The 14,673-nt window shown below is 34.4% G+C and overlaps 1 protein-coding gene across 3 annotated transcripts in view; it reads left to right on the top strand.

Moving 5' to 3' along the window:
* The window catches only part of PCDH15 (protocadherin related 15), a 2,110,989-nt gene that overhangs the window by 575,033 nt on the left and 1,521,283 nt on the right, over positions 1–14,673 (top strand). The window contains exon 3 of one of the 3 annotated variants that reach the window (XM_074232275.1): positions 295–429. The exons of the other annotated variants lie outside the window; for them this stretch is intronic. The gene's annotated coding sequence lies outside the window, so the exon portion shown is untranslated. The remainder of the gene's footprint in view (positions 1–294; positions 430–14,673) is intronic. 3 annotated transcript variants of the gene reach the window in all.

The following is a 14,673-nucleotide window of genomic DNA, read 5'->3' as shown; positions in this document are numbered from 1 at the left end:
CTCTCCTGCCTGTGCTCAGGTCTGGGGTTGACCACAAGCACTCCTTGGGCAGGTCTGTTGCATGGATACATGCTTGGTGCATTCTTCTTCATCAGCCATTCTTCTGGCCTCCTGCTGAACCATCTACATGGACATAGGAATTCCAATGGCCCTTTGCTCTCCAATTCATTTCTTCAATCCCCTTTCTAGCTCAGGTCATTTGGCTGACTTGCCTCTCAAGGCCTTCTTCTGCAGGGGCATTTTTGGTCACATTTCTTCTTCCTGTAGCCTGACTCAGATTATTTTTTTTTTCAGTTGGAGGAGGACCAGACTGATGATTTCCATTCACTTTTGCAAACTGGATTGCATTGGTTTGAATTCAGCACTACACAAAAGTCTTTTCTGAGCCATTTCTGGACAGAATGTGGCCAAATGGAACCTAACATGCCAGTAAGAAATGCTAAACATCAAGTGCAAAGACAATAAGTGCGAAAAAGTAAAAATCAAGTCAAAAAGTCTACAACCAATGTAGAAAATACCACCAGTTTCTGGGGCGGCTAGGTGGCGCATTGCATAGAGCACCGGCCCTGGAGTCAGGAGTACCTGAGTACAAATCTGGCCTCAGACATTTAATAATGACCTAGCTGTGTGGCCTTGGGCAAGCCACTTAACCCCATTTATCTTGCAAAAACCTAAAAAAAAAAAAGACACAACTAGTTTTAGACCCATATCTTTGACATGAGGAAATATGGTAGTTTAAAATCTTGGTTTGAAGATATCCAATATGGGAATTTGTGAAGTATTGAGCATGGAGAAGCCATGTTTTTCAAGATAATTATGACATCGATAATTATTATAACATTCTTTTTTATCTTCCTTCCTCATTTCTTCCTTCCTTCCTTCCTCCCTCCCTCCTTCCTTTATCCCTTCCTTCTTCCCTTTCTTCCTTCCTTTCTTTTTCTACCTACCTTCCTTCCTTTCTTCTTTCTTCCCTCCCTCCCTTCCTTCCTTCCTTTTTTCTACCTTCCTTCCTGCCTCCCTCCTTCCTTTCTTCCTTCTTCCCTTCTATTTTTTCTTTCTTTTCTCTTCTTTTTTTAATATGGCTATTTAAAATATTTATAATCCCATTTCTCCATGATAGCCTTGAAAGTGCTAGAAAATAGCTACTCTTCCTAAATTCCATATTCTGGAAGCTAAATGTGACCATTTTATTATGGAATTCAAGTAATTTATATTCTGTTTGCCTCAATTTCTTTATTTGTAAGGAATAGCAATGGCAACTTCCTCCTGGGGTTGTTATGAGGATAAAATCAAACAATTTTTGTAAAACACTTTGCAAAACATAACAAATTATATAATTTCTAGCTACTAATTATAACAACAATAATAAAAATGGAAACAGTCATCATCACAATGCATGAATTTAGTCCTCTTTCATTTAGTTACCATCTTATAAATATTCTTCATCTTAAGAGAAGTTTTCTTAAAATTTATTACTTAGAACCAAATACACTCTTCTATATTTCTACTCAGAAAATATATATATATATGTATATATACATGTATATATCTTCTTATTCCTAAAAGAAATATTATTTAATGTGAAGGAAATTAATTCATTAGATTTTTTGAGTGCCAGTTCAAACAATCAATTCATCCTGAACTTAAAGTTCACAAAACCCATAGATTTTTTTTTGTTTTGTTGTTTTCACACAAAATGCTAACAACCTTCCTTCTCAAAATAATTGGAAACTCCTATTAAAACTACCACCAAGAAATTTCAAAACATTTTAGTGCCAATTAAAAAGAAAAATCAAGTTTTACAAAATTCTAAAGTATAACCTAAATGAGGTATCTTGAGATACTTTTGTTAAAAAAAAAATATTGATTCGATTCCTCATGAACATTGGCAGATACTCCTCTGAACAATGTACCTCACTTTACCTTTGCTTAGCTTTGCATGAGGCAAATCTCCTTTTGTGGTTCTTTCAAATATAAAATAATTTTACAGTTTGAGAAGATATTTCCAACTGACAGAAATTCCTTTTCCTAATCATTTATTTATTAAGCAGTTTCAACCAAAGAGAACTCTCTCTCTCTCTCTCTCTCTCTCTCTCTCTCTCTCTCTCTCTCTCTCTCTCTCTCGCCATCTCTGTCTCTCTCTGTCTCACTCTCTGGTCAACTTTTCTTTTGAGATTACATAAACATCCTATTTTTTTATATTCTTGATTGTTTGTTACATTCTAATGATCAAATAAATAGTCTATAAAACATAATTTAAAGAATAGAGAGCTCAGTGTGTGTTCACTCAGCAGGAAAAAGTAATGAAGAGATACTCAGGCTTGAAATATGCAGAAAATAATTTTAGGGAGTTATTGTAGCATGCTGAGTCTTCAAAGGCCTCTCAGACTTCAAACTGGTGTTCTAATGATTTATAATATTCAGGTCTCTGAAGTGGCCATTCAGGGTACAAGGCATTATGCAAAATAGAAACTAGGTTTTCTCCAAAGTCATTCATTGATGCCTATTGTCATGAATACCACTCTTCACACCTTCCTGGCTGTTCACTGATAATTTTAACCCTTGTCACTGATTCTAACTTGAAAAAATGAAACATGAATTTTTCACTGGATTTTCTTCTTGCTTGTTCTTTGCCAGTAAAGTTGAATTTCATAATTAGATTGTTTTTTGAGGCTGGGTTATCAACATATCATTGATTAAAGCTTTGCTGTAGTGCTTTTGAATTTATCTGATTCAACAAAAAAGAGAATTGGTCAAGAAAAAAAATTAATGTCTGGTAGATTTGCACATATATATATATATATATATATATATATATATATATATATATATATATATATTAAACTTTGTAACAAATTTGTTCCAGGTAAATAATTGCTGGCTTCATCAAAAACATATGAGTATTTGATTATTTTTTATAAAAAGTAACAAAGAAAATCAGTATTTCCATTCTATGAGAAATCAGAGCACTGAATTAGGGGGTCATTTCATACTCAATCTTTTGGAAAGATTTTATTTGGACAATCTGGGTCTCTTTTCTTTTTAAAAGTTACTGTGACTTTTGATAAAAAAATGATAAAAAAAAATCAATTACTCTGAGTTCCAATTCTAATATTCCAGAAATCCTTCCCTATATCTAATTCAAATTTGCCTTCCCTAATGCAATGCAAGGGATAGTTGTTAAATACGTATTATATCTATGACACTGTGGTAGACTATAGTAAAATAAGAAAAAATGAAGTAATGCATATCCTCAAGGAACTTGCAGTCTCAACAATGAGAGAACAAGAAAGCAACAATATATAGAAGCCTGCTACATATAGAAAGCCTAGGTGATGTCATGACTCAGCACGAAATGGACATACTGCTTTTGTTTCCTTTTTAAAAAATACTCTAATAAATATATATATATACACACACACACAAACATATATATACATATATATATATATATATATATTTCAAATGAGATCAGCATCACTTTATCTTGAATAGAATTGGGTGGAATTGGAAAAGGCTTCTTGTGGTAGATAGGATTTTATTTGAAACTTAAAGAAAACTGAGACAGCTAAGAGATGGAAATAAGAAAAAAGATAATTCCAGCCATGAGAGATCACTATTTAAAAAGTCCAGAGTTCATAGATGGATGGTCTTGTGTGATGAATCCTGGAGAGGGCAGTGTCTCTGTTTACACACTTTATGGAAAGCAACGAGATGCACAAATACTAGAAGGGTAGGAAGGGAATGGTTCAGTAATGGTTTTAAGTGCCAAATGGAGAATTTTATTTGATTTTGGAAGTAATATGAACCCATTTAGGTATTTTGAATGGTGGGGTAGTGTATGTGTCATGATACATTCTGTGCTTTAGGAAGATCTTCTGGACAATTGACCATAGTAGAAGGAGACTTGATGGAGAGGGATAAATTAAAAACAAAGTTATTGCAATAATCCCAGAGAGACATGATAAAAAGTAATTGGCAATATATGGAATAAGGATATTAAGAAAGAGTAAGATGACAAGAATGATTCCTAGGTTGTGAACCTATGAGAATGTGTGCATGGTTACACACTAGAGAGTAATAGGAAAATTTTTTAAAAGGGGAATACTAGTTTGAGAGGAAATATAATTAGTTAATTTTGGGTCATGTTAAAATTAAGATATCTATAAGAAAGGCAGTTTTAGATGCCCAGTTGTGAAAAAATTTGAAATTGTCTAGAAACATCTCAAATCAGACATTTTTTCAGATCTATGCTATGATGAAAATGAGGGGATTTTATCTTCTATATTCATATTCTCTATTCTTCTGAAATTTTAATCTATATAAAGCAGAATTCAAGAAGGGATTTAGTTACTAATACTTAAAGCTTTTAATATGTTCAATGATATTTAGAAAGATTCATGTTTGTATAACTATACACGTGGGCTTATGCACACACAAATCATATTTTATTCTAGCTAGGGGATGCAGTGAATATAGCACCAACCCTAGAGTCAGGACAACCACAGCTCAAATCTGGCCTGAATCTTACCACATTAACTGTGAGACATTGGCCAAGTCACTTAATCTTGATTGCCACACATCCAGGACCATCTCCTAACTTTCTGATTCATATCTGACCTATGGATCCAGGGACTTAGCACAGCAACCCCTCATTCAAATTCAGTTAACTTGTTTGTCATGACCTCCTTGATGTCCTAGTCTCCTTTCAGAATGCAGGAAAAGCCTTTTATGTTATTCTCTTCACCTTAGAAATTTGCCATAGCTTTCTGTTTCATTTTTTGTTGCTACCATTCTCTAATTGTTCCATAAATTTTGTTTATCCCAAATTTGAGAGACCCATAATGAATAAAGCTATGCCAATTAACATCAAGTTGTCATGAATAAAAGCATTAGACATAAAAGGGTAAATACCTGAATTCAATCCTTACCATAGAAATATATTAGATATTTAAACCTGGCCAAGTCAACCTTATTTCTAAAATTCTGTTTAATGATATTTAAAATGGGGATGATAATGGAATTTAGCTCACAAAAGTTTTTTTATAATGATAAAATAAGATAATTTCAATAAAATGTTTTGGAAACTCAGTGAATTTAATACTTGCTACTTTATTATTATTATTATTATTATTATTATTATTATATCTGATAAATTAAATGGTAACCTTTTTGGAAGTCCTGTAAAATATTTTTAATTTAGTTAATCATCAATTGAATGTCAATAAAACACAAAATATGTGTCTATTGACTTCACTGATGAAATTAGAAAATAATTATAATGAATCATGGGTCAATCCAAAGGCTATGATGGAATATAATATTAACTGTCAAAAAAGAGAGACAAACTGGATCTAGGCAACTAGAATTTTGTAAAAGCTTTTAGTATGATAGGAGATGGATTATCCAAAGTCCAACATCAATATATTTGTATGTGAAACATTGGGTGGGTGGCTGGTTGGTTCTTGTCCTTCATTATCAAAGAAGACCAAAATGACATCACTCTGTAAAAGATGAGTTTAAGTTAGAAAGATCTTCTGGACAGTTGACTATAGTAGAAAGAGACTTAATGGAGGGGGCTAAATTTTTCAAAAAAAAGTTATTGCGATAAGAACTTGAATTTGGAATCTCTATCAGAGGTTGGGCACAAATATTCTATGGGAACCCTGTGTTGGTATCTCTAAATTGACATATTTCAAGTTTCCTTTGAGCTGCTTCAATTTTACCTTCATAGAGTATAACCCCTGATGAGGGCATGCCATGCTGGGAATATCTCCTTTGCTGCACAATCATGTCTAAAGTTCTTAATAGAGACATTCAGGGTGTCCCTGACTCCACTGTCAAATGCTTGACCTGTGTGAGTCCTCTGTAAAATAGTTTTTAAGGACATTACACATCTGACATTCAAACAACATGAAAAACCCATTGTAGTTACTCTCTCTGTAGTAATGATTTGATCCTGGCCAGTTTAGCTTGAGAAAGAACCTCAGTGTCTGGTATCTTCTCCTGCCAGGGGATCTTCAGAATCTTCCGAAGACAATTTAAATGGAAGCAATTCACTTTCCTAACATGGTGTTGGTGGACTGTCCAGGCATAGAGCAATGAGGTCTGCACAAGAGATCTGTAGACCTTCAGTTTGGTAGTCAGTTTAATATTTCTTCTCTCCCACTTTCTTTTGGAGCCTGCCAAATACTGAGCTAGCTCTGGTAATACTTGTATCAACCTCACTGTCAATGTGGACCTCCTTGGTAAGGACACTACCTACCAAGGTAAGTGAACTTGTCCACTTGTCAAAACTTCTCCATTTGCTGTCATCGATAGTGCCACATCTGGATGGTGTGGTGCCAGCTGATGGAGCACCTGGGTTTTCTTGGTGTTAATTCCTAGGCCAAAGTTAGCATTATAGACAGAAACAATGTGAAGTACACAGAATACCTTATTAGTTAACTGTGCCTTCGTTTTAGTGATGCTTAGATATTTCATTACATTGTATTTTTTAATATGATTGTATTTATTTTCCAACTACTTTTGAAGATAGCTTTCAACATTCATTTTTGTATGATTTATATGATTTTCCCCCTTTCTCTTTTCCCTTCTCTTCTCATTGACAGTGAGTTACACATGTAAAATTATATTAAACATATTTCCACGTAAGTCATGTTATGAAATAAGGATCAGAACAAAAAGGGAAAAAAATCATAAAGCATAAAACAAATTTTAAAAATTGAGAGTCCTGTCTTAGTGATAACAAAAAGACCCATAGTCTTCTTCTGACCCTCTTACCCAGCATGGGCTGAGAGCTCCAGAAGCAGCTGCTGCTGCTGCTGGTAATTCAGTGGCTCCCAGGCTTGTTCCTGGTCTGCTTGGGTTGGGTCTGCATGCTGAGACCTGCACTGGACTGCACTCCACTTTTATCCTGGTGGGGCAGAGTTTTCCTGCTGTCCTTCCAAGCTGCTCTTGTAAATCTCTGGGCTGACCATTCTGGAAACTGCCACCATTGTCACTGACCCAGGCATTTCACTGCTTCTTCCCAGATTGCTGGGGTCATTTTGCTCTAGCAAGGCTCGCTCACCCAGGAGAAGCACAAACTTGCCCTGGATCTTTCAAGTAGTCTTGGGCCGAAAAACTGTTTCATTCAGTTTATTAGTGGGTTTTACCACTCTTGAACTTGTTTTCAGTCATTATTTAAATTTTTTTGGAGTGGTTTTGGGAGAGCTTGGGGAAGTCCCTGCCTTTACTCAGACATCTTGGCTCCAGCCACCCACTATTATATAATTCTTTGTAAATGAGGATTTGCATTCAAGATATGTTGAAAAAAAATGTTATCAATTAAATGCAATTTTAGGTATGAAATGTGGGTTGGAACAATTCTGAGCACTACTTATACACATTGAATTCACTACTAGAACAGAAAGAGAAGGTGATTAATGTTGGAGGAGATGTCGGGAAATGAGATCAATGAATTGTTGGAGGAGCTGTGAAGTGATACAACAATTCTGTAGAGCAGCTTGAAACAATACCCAAAGGACTATAAAAACAATGCCTCCTCCATGACCTAGAAGTGCCACTACTAGATCTATATATCAGAAGAATTGAAAAACAGGAAGGAAAAGGAAATACATGTTTAGGTGTATGTGTTGCAGTTCTTTTTTGGTGGTATGAAACTGGACATTGAGGGGATGCCCATTGATTGGAGAATGACAATAAACTGTGGTATGTGATTATGATGAAATGCTACTCTGTTATAAGAAACAGTGAACAGGATTCTTTCAGTAAAAAAAAACTGTCATGAGCAGATGCTTGAGAAATAAACCATATGCAAAGTAGCATCAATGTTGTAGGATGATCAACTTTGAAAGATTTATTTTTTTATGGTTTATTTATATTATTACAATAACCTTATTGTGAAAGTAAACATAACCCCCCCAAAAAAATAGATAAAGAAGCCTCAAGAGAAATAAAGTGAGAAAATAAAAAAAAAACTATACTTCAATCTGTGTTCAGATTCCATCAGCTCTCTCTCTGGGATGAGCTGCCTTCTTTATCATCAGTCCACCAGAGAAGCTGCTTCAATATCTTTTCCCACAGTCACTATTACTAGCTGTATTTCCCTTCACTTTGTTCCTTCCCATTCTCTCTCTCTCTCTCCTTTCACCCTCAGAAGTGTGTTATATCTGAGTGCCCTCTCCCAATATCTTCCCTCTCTTCTATCACCTACTCCCCCCTTCCACTCCCCCATCCCTTTCCTCTCATACGTATATTAACTTTGTATGTTATTTCCTCTCTGAGCCATTTCTGATGAGAATGAAGGCTCACTCATTCCCTCTCAGCTTTGCCCTTTCTACTCCATTGCAAAAGCTTTTTCTTGACTGTTTTATGTGAAATATCTTAGCCCCTTCTTCCCTCCTTTTCCTTGCTCCCAGTACTTTCCTTTATCACCCATTGACTCCATCTTTTTACTATATTATACCATTATATTCAGCCCCTTCCTGGGGCTTGTTTGTATATGTTCCCTATAACAGCTCTTATAAATGAAAAGATTCATATGAGTTATCAGTGTCTTCTTCCTATGAAGTAATACAAGCAGTTCTACATCATTAAGTCCCTCATAAGTAGTCCTTCTTGTCTACCCACTCTGTGCTTCACCTGAGTCCATACTTGGAGTTCAAACTTTCTGTTCAGCTGGTTCTTTCAATGTGAAAGTTTGAAAGTCCCCTGTTTCATTGAAAGTCCATCTTTTCCCCTGAAATAGGATGTTCAGTTTTGCTGGGTAGTTGATTCTCAGTTGTAAACCAAGATCTTTTGCCTTTTGGAATATTATATTCCAAGCTCTATGAGTCCTTAATGTAGATACTACCAGATCCTGTGTAATCTTGACTATAGAGCTACTATAGAGGTAGTTGCATTGCTTGTTTCTGGCAGTTTGTAGTAGTTTCTCTTTGACATGGGAGTTTTAGAATTTAGCTATAATATTTCTGGAAGTTTTTCTTTTGGATCTGTTTCAGGAGGATCAGTAAATTCCCTCAATTTCTATTTTATCCTCTGCTTCTAGGATCTCAGGGCAATTTTGCAGAATTACTTTTTTTGAAAAATGAAGCCTTGGCTTTTTTTCTAGTCAAGCCTTTCAGGTAGCCCAATAATTTTTAAGTTATATCTTCTGGGTCTGTTTTCTAGGTCAGTTGTTTTTTTGTTCATTGAGATATTTCACATTTTATTCTAATTTTTTGTTCTTTTATTTTTGTTGTATTGTTTCTTGCTTTATCCAAATGTCCTCAGCTTCCTTTAGCTCCATTCTACATTTGAAGGAGTTATTTTCTTCAGAGAGCTTTTTTAATCTCCTACTCCAGCTAGCTAATTCTGCCTTTTAAGACATTCTTCTCCTAACTTGTCTTTTGTTTTGTTTTTTTTCCCATTAGGTCTAAACTGGTTTTTAACATTTTAATATGTTGTTTTCTTCAATATTTTTGTATCTCCTTCATTAGTGAAGCTTAGGCTGGTGAGTCAATTTTCATGATTTATCTACATTGCTCTCATTTCTCCTCTCAATTTTTCCTCTACCTCCATTACATGTTTTTCCAAGTTTTGGGAGGGCTCATGCATAGCCTGAGCTCATTTTCTATTTCTCTTGGAGGCTTTGGATACAGAAGTTTCAACTTTGTCATCTTCTGAGTATGTATTTTGATCCTCCAAGTGACCAAAGTAATTTTCTATGGTCAGATTCTTCTTTTTCTGTTGTTTGTTCATTTCCTCAGCCTATGACTGATTTACCACACTTCCAGAGCTTTGGGGGGGGGGGTTGGGGACACTTCACAGGGACCTTAATTCCTCCAAGTTCCTATGAGAGGCTCTGACTGATCTCCTACTTGCGTTCTGGTCTGTGGATGACCAGAAGCCCTCCCCTCTGCCCTGAAGCTGTGAGGAGGATCCCTGCTCAGCTACGGTAGTATGGAAGGCCAAACTGCAACCTAGATTAGGGTGTGGGCAAATAGCTGAGTCCTGCTCCAGGAAGAGTAGAGGGACTTCTGCAGTCTTCCCCACTCCCTTACCCTCTGTGGGCTGGGAACTCTGGAAGGACTGGGTGGCTCCACAAGTTCTTATAGCAGGTTCCAATCACAGGGCTGCTCCAAAGCAGGCACTGGATCACTCTGGTGTGCGGAGTTCTTTCTCTGCCCCTTCAAGCTGTCCCTGGTGATCCCTGGGTCAGGAGATCTGGAAAGTGCCACCTCTGCCAGGGACCCAGGTGCCCCATGGGCTGTCCCTGGAAGGCTGGACTGGTTTGCTCTAGCCAGAATGTGCTGGGTTATGGCTGTACTGTGACTCTTTCTAACACCTGGTCCCAGTGAAACAGATCTTTGCTGTGGATCTTCTAAGTTGTCTTGTACTGGGATATCGGATCACTCAGTCTTTCTGTGGATTCTGTCCCTCTAAGTCTTGGCTAGAGTCATAATCTGACAGCTTTTGGAGATTTTTGGAGGACAAATTTCCAGGAATTCCCACTCTCACACCTCCATCTTGACTCTGACCTCCCTACATTCCTGAATGACTTGCTTTTTTTTTTTTGCAAGTCAAGCAGGGTTAAGTGGCTTGCCCAAGGCCACACAGCTAGGTAATTATTAAGTGTCTGAGCCCGGATTTGAACCCAGGTACTACTGACTCCAGGGCCGGTGCTTTATCTACTGCTCCACCTAGCTGCCCCATGACTTGCTTTTTCTCAGCAATGCTGTGCCCAAGAAAACTCTGAAGGATATATGGTAAAGAATACTACCTGTCCCAAAGACAGAACTGATGGTGTCTGAATAAATATCTATGCTTACTTAAAAATAATAAAAGAATTATAGTAATTTATTTCAACTTCATTTTTAAGTTTTCCATAGTTATATCATTAGAACAAAATTGGTGTTCTGACTTTTAAATATGTTGAATAAACATGCTAGCATAAATGCTTTTTTAAAAAAATAATAGTAATTTGCATATTTTGATTTGAGAATTATACTCATAGATGATCATCTATGATGGATTTAGCTCCTCAGCATCTGAGTGACCAAGGAAAATTCTAAAAAGACTTGTGATGAAAATTCCATTTGCATCCAGGGAAAGACATATGGAGTCAGAATGGCAATCAAAGCATGCCATTTTCACTTTGTAAAAACTTGTTTAATGATTATTTTTCTTTTTTCCCAATTTTTGTCCTTTAGTTCTGATTTTTCTTTCACAACATGGAAATATGTTAAACATGATTGTACATATATAACCTTTATCAAATTCCTCATTGTCATGAGGAGGCATCAGGGAAAGGAGGGAGAAAAACGTGGCACTCAAAAACTTACAAAAAGATGATTGTTGAAAGCTATCTTTGTATGTAATTAAAAATAAAATTAAGTATATTAAAATAAAAATTAAATAATTCTCTTAGTTAAAAAAAGAAAGTTATATATACACATAGATGTTAGGTAAATATACATATGCATACATACATATTACTTACATGTGTATCTACACACACAGAAGACTTGTTAGTTAGAGTTGGAATATCCCTGAATCATTCTTCTACATTTGGTCAAAGCAATATATTCTCAGATTTAATATAAGGCTAAGCATAGTGGTTTAGTCCTTTAATACCTACCACTGGGAGAATCTGAGACTAGGAGATCACTTGAGTTCAGCAGTTCTGAACTTTAGTCAGGCTAAAGTTGATTGTTGGTCCATACTGATTCTAGAGTCAGTGGTCCATACTAACCTAGACTGGAGGCTCTCCAGGATGCATGAGGATGAATCAAAAATCAAAACATAAAACAAACAACACCTAAAAAATAAACATGAAAACTCACTTTAAAAAAGAAATCATCATAATAGCTTTTACATATGAAACATCCTTAAAGTATTTTAAAAAGTAATTGAAAAGAAAATGGGAAATTCAGAATAGAAATTTATCTAGAGGTTTAACTAATAGAAATTAATTGCTACACAAGGAGATCAAAAGAGCATAAAAAGTATTTTGGCAAACATCTTAGTTGTAAGAAAGAGATAGCTGCCAAAGTCAATATTAGGAAGGAATATATAATTGTTTGTAAATTCTTATAAAGAAAAATGACAAATATGAGACTTCATATCAAAAAACAGAGAGAAGAAATGAATGATAAACCAGTTTAAAAAAGGTTGGCATGATATCCAAATGAGGAAACACTTCTCATTGAAGCTTGAAAAATTATAATAGAAAAAGAGTTACAAACAAGAAGAAATGATGAAATTTTAGGGTGTGGGCAAATAGCTTACTTAAAATTTTTCTTCATCAAGATTATTGGAATCATCATATTTAGCCTTTAATGACATAATTCTAAAAATTTTTAGTTGTAAAAAAAGAGGAGACAAAAAGAAAGCAAAAGTTGAAAAGTAAAGCTGATTGAATAAAATGAATAGAGAGGAAATTCCAGAAAGAGATGAAGCAATTATTAATATTGAGATATTTCACATAAAATTCAAAATCAAGAAATAGGGGGAAAAAATGAGCAAGTAGTAGCAAGATCAACAAAATAGAAACTGACTAAAAAGTTACAGTGGTAACTGGGAGGATTAAGACACAAACTCAGAAGAAGAAAATGATAGCAAAATAATTCCAAACAAAGGCTCAAAAATGTGAATTGAAAAAATCCAACAAGAATTCCTGACGAGTTAAAAGCGTTGTCTTTTTTTTCTCAAAATAATTAGGGGACTGTGTGAGTTTGGCCAAGCCACTTAATCACAATGGCTTGCAAAAAAAAAAAAAGAACAACAAAATAATTTGGGGGGAAACGGATAAAAAAAATTAAAAGGATAATTAACAGCTTGGTAAAAAGACACAACAAAAATACTTTTAAAAATAACTTTAAAAGTTGTTGCTTTAAAAAGCAAATGGTTAAAAAAAATACAAAAAGTTGGAGTAAACTTAGAATTGATCAAGTGAAAGCTAATAATTCCATGAGAATTCAAGGAATATTAAACAAAGTCAAAAATGGAAAAAATACAGGAAAATGTGAAAAACATCTAGCTTAGAAAGAGACAATGTAAGAATTAGTGATAGTCAAAATGATCAACAAAGGAGACCAGAAAACATATTTTAAGCAATTATCAAGGAAAATTGTCATAATATCCTAGAACCAGAAAGTAAATCAGACATTAAAAAATCTGATTATCAACTGAAAGTGATCTCAAATTCGAAACTGCCAGGAATATTAAAGCTAAATCCCAGAGCTCTCAGGACAAAGTGAAATACTTTGGACAGTCTGAAAGAATCCATTCAAATAGTGTAGAACCACACTCAGAATCACTTATGATTTCTTTTTCATCTTACCTTTTTGTGATTTTCATGAGTATTGCATTTGAAAGTTTTAAAATTTTCTCTTCAACTCTGGTCATTCCAACTGGAAAGCTTAAAAATCTCTATATTATTAATTATTTTTTACTAAACATTTTTTCCTACTAAAGACATATGCTATGTTTTGTTGAATAGGTTTTCTTGTGTGTATCTGTATTTTGCCTTTTGATATATTATATCCCAAATCTATCACATTAAGGAAATGAAAGATTTGGATTTGCTATTCCAGAAAGCAAAATGTCAAAAAGAAAATATTTAAAAGGATGAATAGAATAATTAAAAATTTAAATGTGCTAAAACTTTGAAGAAAATCGAATGGAAGTTGAAAGGAATGTACAGTTTTCTCAGCTGTATATAACAATGCCACAAATGATCATGTATCAGAGCACACAAAGCTCAAAAAATAAAAAAGATAGAGATATTAAGTTTACTTTTTTCAGATCATTATGAAATAAAAAAACTAAATAGAGGATTATAGAAAAATACATTAACAATTGAATTATCTGATCCAAAAGAATAAATAGGTCAAAAAATAAGGAAAGAATAATTTCATGAAAGCAAATGACAACAATGAGATAACATCCCATAATTTGTGTGATGGTGCCTACATAGGGCTTATGAAAAATTTAAATCTCTAGACATGTACAAGATAAATTGATTATGCAATTTTAAAAATGTTAGAAAAAGACAAATTTGAAATATTACATTAAATATAAAAATGGAAATCCAATAAATCAAAGTCATATTCAAATAAAAGATAGTGAAAATCTTCAATATTGGAGTGTTTTTATCTACTCTCACTTTGAATATGGTAGAACCTTAAGGAACTGAATTAATACATATTCAATTGGCAAATTTTTGTGCATTTTTCTGTAGTTTTCCTATTCACGACAAATTGCTGTGCCATATTACAAGGCCTCTAATTCTCAACTTTACTAAACCTTGTGTTGTCAAATTAAAAAAAAAAATCATCTTCATCACGGGCCCCATTCTATTTTGAAACCTATTATTAACTAATCCAATAGTTTAAAGCACAGAGGCCTCTGATTCATAGATTCATTAACCAAATGTCATGATCATGGTAGTAAATATAGAAATAAAGGGAGGCATATTATGGGTAAATGCATTATTCAAAACTAACTATATTTCAAGCATGCATCAGATAATACAAAAAGTAAAAGAAGGGGTTTACAGTAAGAGTAAGGAGTAATAGTTATCACAAAGATAGCTAATGGAAAGATGATTTGCTTCATGTTATATCAACTGAAATATGAAAAAAAAATTTCCAGCAAGTACGGTTTGCAATCTGCAATATCTGAAAT

This window comes from Macrotis lagotis, chromosome 4 (genome assembly GCF_037893015.1).
Source record: "Macrotis lagotis isolate mMagLag1 chromosome 4, bilby.v1.9.chrom.fasta, whole genome shotgun sequence".
In the NCBI taxonomy this organism is placed as follows: domain Eukaryota; kingdom Metazoa; phylum Chordata; class Mammalia; order Peramelemorphia; family Peramelidae; genus Macrotis; species Macrotis lagotis.
Note: the sequence above shows the minus strand (reverse complement) of the source record. Positions and strands in the feature narration are given on the sequence as shown.